The following is a 9,712-nucleotide window of genomic DNA, read 5'->3' as shown; positions in this document are numbered from 1 at the left end:
TGGGAGGAAAAGGGGAAAAACTGTAAATAAAAGCAAATACAGAATGGAAAATGTAGAATATATCAATGTTTGTATTCTGTCAGCAAAGACTGACCCAACCTTGGCCACTATTTCTAGTTTAAAGTATATTAGAACATGTAAGCAAAACAGCGTAATTTGTATGCATACTCACCTGTACATCAGAGGGCATGAACACACTGACATGCAAACATGCATTTTATAAACAGAGGATGGATAATACTGATACTTGCTCCCTATGTTGCTTTGATGCACTTGAACACAGGTTCAACAGATTGCTGAGCATATGAGTTTGATCAGTTTTCAAGAATGCAGCTTTTTTTTTATTTTCAGACAATTCCCACTTTGGAGAAGACAGACTTTGACAAAACGCTTCAAGTCAGGACTGAGCTTACATCTGGACACCTTTATGCGCTTTCTGAATAGACTGAGGTAGCAGGGGTGGTTGAAGCCAATTCACCCATGTTGTGCCTTTGTGACATAATGCAAGGTGGTAACAGATCTGAAACAGTCAACATGTGAATAAGTAAGCTGGTTTTGTGACATAATAATGTCATGAAGTCATGCCATATGTCCTGATACATGCTCAAAAATCTATGTAGAAACATCTAACAAGGCTGAGTCAGGTCCTCTGTACAGATTCTTCTTTGTTGAAACATTTTGTCTTTAACCTAAAAGACTTATTCAGTCTGAGGATCTGCAAGCAAATGTATCTTCTCATAGTGGATCAACCAGTTTGCTGGTGATGGACAAAACAAGTTGTTCGCACGCAAGAGGACCATCAGTCTAATGATCGATCGTTGGTGCCTAAGTGGTAGTTCTCTGTCTCCTAGCCAGAGAATCAGAGTCAGAGATTCTTTATTGTCATTCGCACCACATGTGGCACATGTGGTGGAGCAAAATTATGTACACAGGGTCCCAGTTACATTCAACGATAAAATGTATAAGAAAAACAGTAATAACATCTAAGATATGAACTAAGAAAAACATAAACTAAATATACACTAAGCACTCATAACATAAAACCATTACGTCGAACAGCAGCACAAACATGAGCATGAGTCTGTGTGAGCAGATGAGCACGCATGAACACATCAACATGGAACAGATCAGCAGCAACATGAAACAGATCGGCAGCAACATGATGTGATTTTTTTCACAGTGATTATTCTGGTTAGAGATTCATGAGTCTAACAGCCTCAGGGTAGAAGCTGTTCCTCAGTCTAGTGGTTCTACAATTAAAGCTCCTCAACCTCCTTCCTGAGGGGAGCAGGGCAAAAAGTGTGTGTGCTGGGTGAGTGGGGTCCTTCATGATACAGGTGGCTCTCTTCCTGCATCTGGAGATGTAGATGTCTGTGATGGTGGGGAGACTGATTCCAAAAGTCTTCTATGCTGCCTTCACCACTCTCTGCAAAGCTTTTCTTTCTGCAGCTGCGCAGCCTCCATGCCACACGTTGATGCTGGAGCACAGGATGCTCTCCACTGCACACCTGTAGAAGGAGATGAGGATATCCTGATGCATGCAGGTGAGGACTGAGCTTCCCAGACCAGCTCGCCTCAGCCGTCTGAGGATGTAGAGTCTCTGATGAGCTTCCTTGATCAGGCTGGTAGTGTTGTTGCCCCAGCTGAAGTTGTCATTCATGTGTACACACAAGTACTTGTAGCTGGAGATCACTTACACTGCAGATCCTCTTATGTTCAGGGGGGTGTAGCTGTGTGTGTTCCTTCTGAAGTCCACAATCATCTCCTAAGTCTTCTTCACATTGATGTGAAGGTTATTCTCTTTGGACCAGCTCTCCAGGTGTTCCACCTCTTGCCTGTACAGTAGCTGGACTCATCATTGTTTGTGATGCATCCCACCACCGCTGTATCATCTACAAACTTTACTTTACAATGGGTAGCTGCACAATCATGCGTGGGCAGAGTAAACAAGAGGGGGCTTAACCCACATCCCCGAGGAGAGCCTGTGCTGAGGGTTATGGTGGAGAAGGAGAAGTTGTGGATCCTCACTAACTATGGTCTGTTTGTTAAGAAGTGTAGTACCCAGTTGCAAATGGAGGGGCTTAGAAGGAGATCCTTTCCAGGTGACTGAACTTTGTGGATGTGCTAAGAAAAGAAATTATCTGGTGGAGATGATTATGACCACTAAATCAGCCATCCGCAACAACAAAATTACAGAGTTTGAAGCAGAACAACTTAGGAACAAAGTTTCAGCCTGCCTCAGCAATTCCAAACCACCAACTTCCAACTTCAGCAGAGAGGAGAGGGATGCACTCACCACTCTCAGCAAGGCCAAGACCATCGTCATCCTCTTAGCAGACAAAGGAAGGTGCACGCTAATTTTGAACCAGAAAGACTATCATGAGAAAGTTATGACACTGCTTAGGGACTTACACATATGAGCCACTGAAAAGAAATCCAAGAAGTGGTTACAAGAAGAACTTGATAGAGTCCTTGAAACATTTGGGGCAGGACAAAGCTATAGACTGTATTCTGTACCACAGACTGTACCCAGGGGAGGCCACGCCTAATCTATACCCAAAATTCACAAACAAGGTATACCTTTAATATCGATTGTTATCATGATTAACTCTGTCACACAGTGTTTCCAAATATCTGGCATCTGTAGTCATCCATTTATTTGACAGCTCAGAACACCACATACAGAACAACATGGACTTTGTGGATGAGGTGAGGGATGTCATCATGGAGACTGATGAAACAATGGTCTCTTTTGATGTCACATCACTCTTTACGTGCATTCCTGTTGATGAGGCAGTGGAGGTGGTCAGTTTAAGATTAAAATCAGACACCACTCTGAGCAGCAGGACCACGCTTTCTACAGAACAACTGTGTCAACTCTTGAAACTGTGCTTCCAGTCAACCTACTTCACATATGGGGAGCAATATTATAGGCAGAAACATGGGTGTGCTATGGGGTCTCCAGTTTCTCCTATTGTTGCCAACATGTACATGGAGGAGATAGAAAAGCGATCCTTGGTGTCTTTTTCAGGGACACCACCAAGTCATTGGTTCAGATATGTTGATGACACCTGGGTTAAAATTAAATCTCAGGAAGTCCAACATTTCACTATCACATCAACTCTGTGGATAAATATATAAAGTTCACATGAGAAGATGTAAAATATGGCAGGTTGGTTTTCCTGAACTGTGAGGTCTCAGTTTCTGACGGAGGACATTTTCAAACTGATGTGTACGGCAAACCCACACACACAGTTTAGTACTTTGACTCCCATCACCCACTGGAGCACAAGTTAGGAGTCATGAGGGCTTTGTACCACAGAGTGGACAGCATCTGCACTGCACCAAGGGAAAGGAGAAATCCCTCACAAGACAGGTCCTGGAACAATGTGGATATCTCAACTTCCTGAACTAAAGTAGAAACCCAAACCAGACCCCAGCCAGCCATTGGATAAAAGGGAGGTCACCAAACCCAGACCCAGACCAGTGGTCATTCCTTATGTTGCTGGAGCTTCAGGGAAACTGATACATTTATTTTCGAAACATGACATACAGTGGCTTTCAAACCCCAAAATACTTTACGGCTAAAACTGGTTCATCCCAAAGATCATCCCTTCTGGCACTAACAGAGTAATATTATGTATGCTGTTAAGTGCCAGGAGAATTCTGATCAGTTATACGTCAGGTAAACAAAACAGCCACGAGCCAAAAAGATGGTCCAGTACAGAAGAGCAGCATCATCACATCAGGACTCTGAAATTTACACTCATCTGTAGGCCATCGGTCATGCGTTCATGGATGAAGACGTGTACATTCTTGATAGAGAAGGATGTTGGTTCAAGAGAGGAGTAAAGGAAGCCATTTCTGTGAAGAGAACCCCTCCATCATTAAACAGGGACTGAGGCCTTCATGTTTAACTGTCCCCCTTTTACAATTCTGTTATTGCAAGCATCACTCAGCCCTCTGTGACTAGCAAATGGCCATCAGGGCACTAAAGATGGAAGGCTGTTGGTCCTCCCTTAGCTTGTGAACAACTAGTTTTGAATGTTACCAGAAAACTGGTTGATCCTCTATGAGAAGGTGCTGCTTATAAGACTGAATTTGCTCGCAGTTCCTCAAACTGAACAAGTCTTTTGGTGACATTTCCTGCCGCGACAGGCAGCGGTTTTTCAAGGACAAAAACCTTTTAACTACATACAGATAAAGTTAAAGGATATCTGGTAAATATAGTGGAACATTGGAAAGCTATAAAGCCAAATAAATGTCTCAGGAGTCGGGAGGGAATAAAAAGCCAAAGGAGAGTGGACTTTGATCCACAAAAGAGGCAGAAACATGAATCTAAATTGATGCTAATGTTGATCAATGTGTAATTAATGCAAACACATAAGTCTTGTGTTTAAGGCTTGTTTTGGCTGCCTTTAGGTACCTAACAAATCAAAGATTGCAGGTTTAAAGATGCTATAAAATGGGAAGCAGCAAAGAGTTCCTGTGCCATGATAGTTTGGATTTATTTTCATGGGAGCTTTAAAAGTCACATAGCAAAATATATAAATAACATTTGAATCCTGATAATAAAAAACAGTTGATGACTGTTGTTTAATCTAATTGAAAAGGCTTACTAACTTTTTGCTTTTCAAAACAGTATCCTTCAAAATGCTATATGTCAAGTAATTTTTAATATTTTTATACCTTTGTTGGATGAAACTGTGACCCTGTGTACACAATTTCATTCCACCACATGTAACACATATGATGCGAATGACAATAAAGAAACCTTGATCTTGAATTTTGTAGGGTTTTGTAGATAGTACACGTTTTGAGCATGTCTAAATAGAAAAACAAGTATTAATAGATTTTTTTAACCTATTATTATTATTGTTATTTTTTTAACTTTTCTTTAAGGTACATTTTCTTTTGTCACGATGAGTCACATCAGACATAAAATAAACTCACACTGCCAATACACAAGGATTTATAAATACCTGCAGTAATGATCCTGATTCATGCTCAACAATCCAGGTAGAAAATCCAACAAAGTTAAGTCAGTTTCTCTGGACAATTTATTTTGTTGAAACGTTTCGTCTTTCTTCTTTTGTCTTCAATTATAAGACTGTTTTTGTAGCTCATGGGACTGATGAAGTCTTCTGGATGAAAGACAGTGTTTCAACAAAAAGAAACCATCCAGAGGACCTGAATTAACTTTGTTGGACCTGCAATATGAATTTCACACAGCATGAAACAAAGCTGCCATAATAAGGACATCCATGTTTAATGTTGCTCATAGCACACTTTTATTCTCAGAAGTTGTTATTGATTGGGCAGTGTCATCTCATTTTAACCTTAAGAATCTAGAAAAAATAAAGCAATCTTGAAATTTTCTATTTTACAATGAGATGTCATTGCTCCTGTACTGCATTACAGGGCTTTGCTGTCATTTGAATGACAGTAGCATCAAACTAAATAAGCTCAGGATGCTCTACTGAGACTGCTGAAACAAAATTAAATAATAAAATGATTGAATGTTAGTTCTATTAAGGACAAATGCTATTTTCACAAAAACAAAATACCAAAGCCTGATATTTTTTAGATATACTACTTTGAGCCATAACGGTTAACAAAGAAAAGCAAAGGTGGTTTTGTTTCAGTTTAATACCTTTGAATTTTCTCTTCACTCCATTCAGGGCAGTGTTTGTTTAGCTGTGGTTTGATGGATGATTGATAGTGGATGCAGAATGATACATTTTCACTAAAATTAGCTTGGTTGTTTCTCAACTTGAAAAAGACGATAACAGAACATATTGCATTCATGTAAAAATAGTATTACAGTCATAAATTACTCTCTTCTGTACTCCATGGCACCACACTTTGGATTTTTAGTCTCTATGTGTCTAGTGCCATACTTTAGCTAATTAAGCCTTTTGCTGTAAAAAAAAAAAAAAAATCTAGTTTTAAACCGCAGAGGTGAGGTTTGAGAGAATCAGTCATTTAGGAAATGTACATATATACAGACATATGAAATACAGTTTTGGTGTGTAAAATATTAAAAGCTTAGTTTATGACAACCTACTGAGTGAGTTTATTTTACAAGTTAAAAGTCCATCTTTTGACATTTAACACACTGCACACTGTATTGCACAATCACATATTTTGTCTAGTGTTTTCTTGGTTTGGATCATGTCACCCTAGTTTTTATAAAGTTTAGCTCTTGGCAATAAAATATACTTTTCACCTTTCCCAACCACATTTTGATGTTGTCGGTCCGGGGAGTTGAACCGACATCCTTCCGATCACAGGCCCACCTTTAACTTCTGCACCACCACTCCCCTTGGTGCAGTTTGACAGTTCTAAATTATTTTGTAATTTGCTATTTGCTACCGTTTATCACAATTAACCATGAACTCTTATACCATCTGTTTTAACTTGAAACCAACCATTGTTCTACCGTAACAGAATGTGTAATTCACAAACCTAAAAATATAAAACAAAACTAAAAGTTGTCCCCCCAAAAATGTCACCATGACAACGCAAAACAACACCTCTCACAGATTTTTATTTTCATTTTTCTTTTTTTTTTATATAAATTAAAATCACATTAGCATTTAAAAAGCAAAAAAAGTTAATTGTGGTAAATAGTTGACACCAGTAATTGTTTTCCAGAGAACCCGAAACAATATATTGTAGTTGACATTCATATTTTATTCCAAAGAGCTGCATTTGCTCCTGTTGAGCACCCTGGATGCCCTAAAATTTAACTGCAGTTGTCCATGTTTTAACAGTTCGACAGTGGGCTGATGGCAAGCACGAGCGATAGAAATGGAGAAAAAGACAGACAGAGAGAGGTTGTGGTATTTGTTCTTTTGTGCGATAAATATAGCAGGTGAGTGGGTGGAATAAAAACAACCCAACACTCTAGCAGGATAAGAGAGGAAACACAGGAGATAGTTATAATGACACCAGGAGAGAGGCAATATGACAGAGATAATAATAGCGAGGCAGCGAGAAAAAAAACTAAAAACTAATGACACTTAGGAAGAAATGCAATGAACCTAATACAGAGATAATTGTGGCGAAAGCAAAGATGTAGGGAGAGCAAGGGCGATGAGGAGTGATGAGCAGGACAAAGGTAAGAAAAGAGGAGGAAAGGAAGCAGTGATGAGAGAGCAGAGGAAGAACAAATCTGCAAGAAGGAAGCGTTTCACAGGAGCAGGTACTGAGATACTGGTGTAAGGATTGTCAAAAGGTTGGATAGGAAACTAAAAAGGTGTGGGAAGATTCAAGGAGATGGAGGGCTGCACCAAACAAACAATGTGGAGGGAGATACAATGATTTTGACTCAGAGATAATGAAAATGAGGGTATTGTTGGTAGGAGTGAGGATGGCTCAGGAGGTTAGTGGGGAGGAAGGGGAGAGATAGATAAAAGAATGAAACCAGAAAAAACAGACAGAAAAGTCCCTTCCTCACTTGTTCTGTCCTCTCATCTACTTTATCATTGATAGTATTGAATCACTGCAGTCAATAGTTCTCCACAACGCAACTTGGAAAGATGCATTTGATTTGTAGCCCAGGAAACTGTGGAAAGAAGGGGAAGTGTTTGATTTATGAGTCAGAGACCGTGTGGTCAGGTTCTACCAGGCAGCTTCACCTCCTTGCTGCATCCCAGCAGCTAAAATTTTACAACCGTCTGATTGTTATGTAAATTCACATCTTAAAGCATTTCTTTACCAAACTATGGAGGCAGATTTAAGGTTTATTTGCAGAAATAGGATTTTTTTTGATTGCGAGGATTTCATAATGCTTTAGTTTGATATATGACACAAAACCATTTCAATTCAATTCATTTCAGTTTATTTATATAGCACCAAGTCACAACAGAAGTCATCTCAGGGCACTGAACCGAAACATTCATATATAAAAATACTAAGTTAACAGAAACGATCATATATAAAAATAACAAGTTAACACTATGTCTCTGAGGAGCAGACTGCTTTGAGTTTAACTCCATTGCAAAATTCTCGTCTTGAGCATGAAGGTGACAGTTGAAAGGAAAAACTCCTTCATGAGAAAGAAACCTTTAGCAGAACCAGGCTCAGGACAAGAGGTCATCTGCTTCGACTGACTGGGTTTGAGAGGAACAGATACACAATGGCAGGTCAAGAATCACATATTAAGATAGAAATAGCATCAAATGAAATTTATTCAATTTTAATGAATCATTTAAGGAAATTAGATCAATTTGTCCTCTTGTAGTCTAAACCTATGGCAGCATAACAAGCCAGCCCTAACTATAGGATTTATTAAAAAGGAAAGTCTTAAGTCCAGTCTTAAAACTGGACAATGTGTCAGCCTCACGGACAGAAACTGGAAGTTGGTTCCACAAGAGAGGAGCCTGATAACTGAAAGATCTTCCTCCCATTCTGCTCTTGGAAACTCTAGGAACCACAAGTAAGCCTGCAGTCAGAGAGCGAAGTGCTCTGTTAGGAAAATATGGAACAACAAGATCTCGAATATAAGATGGAGCTAGGTTGTTGAGAGCTTTGTAGGTTAGAAGTAAGATTTTGAATTCAATTCTGGATTTGACACGGAGCCAATGGAGAGAAGCTAAAACTGGAGAGATATGATCTCTCCCACTAACTCCAGTTAAAACTCTGACAACAGCATTTTGGATAAACTGAAGACTTTTTAAAGAAGTATTTGGACACCCAGATAACAAACCATTACAATAGTCCAGTCTAGATGTAACAAATGCACCAACCAGTTTTCCTGCATCATTTTTAGATAAGATGTTTCTAATTTTAGTGATATTACGTAGGTGGAAGAAGACGGTTCTAGTGACGTTGACAATTTCCATAAAAGTAAAACGCGAACTTCAGACTTATCTTATGACAGTGTTTTTGTGTATACTAAAATGAATTGTATGAATTGAGCTGAAAGGGCTTCATGTTTGAAGAACAGTGAGTGAACAAAGAACACCATCCTGTGTTTCATAAAAGCAGGCACAGCATGTATTAGAACTGTTTTCATGTCTGCATTTGAGTGAGCAGTGCATGTGCTCATGACAAGATGCTTTTATTTGTATGTGTCTCAAGTGGCTATTACAGAGGCTTCTTTAGGGCAGATATTCATTTATGCCATTTACACATTCATATTGTCTTTTTAGTTACTTTTTATTTCTATATCACCTATTGATGGGTCGGGTAAAACATTTTGTCTTAGCAAACACACCAAACAGAAAACCTTGTAATTTTAATGAAATTGGATTTATGGAATAATAAAATATCATGACAAATTAACAAGCAATTCATTGAATTGAACAAAGACAATATTGGAAGGTAAAAAAATTGCTCAGAAATTTGAGCAATTGTTCAATTTCTCCTGGTTTGTTTTCATGAATATTTACATGATTTAAAACTTGTCAGGAAGGTAATGACACAGACTGTCAGATGATAATTGTACTATTTTAAATGTGTTTGCCTAACCTTTTCCCAACAAATTAGTTGGCAAATTCTGTCAATCAAAATAGCAGACTGTTTGTTTTGTTGCATGAAGGGAAAATAGTATTCATCATGGTCTGGTATTTGTTAGGAGGAAGGTCAGTACTCATCAGCTGACTGATGTCATCTGTCAACAGGTGTTGGTTTAGTTTATTCCATCCATCCATCCATCCATCCATCCATCCATCCATCCATCCATCCATCCATCCATCCATCCATC

This window comes from Nematolebias whitei, chromosome 2 (genome assembly GCF_014905685.2).
Source record: "Nematolebias whitei isolate Nwh7 chromosome 2, NemWhi1, whole genome shotgun sequence".
Lineage (NCBI taxonomy): Eukaryota > Metazoa > Chordata > Actinopteri > Cyprinodontiformes > Rivulidae > Nematolebias > Nematolebias whitei.
The sequence above is the reverse complement of the archived record's forward strand: the minus strand, read 5'-3'. Positions refer to the sequence as shown.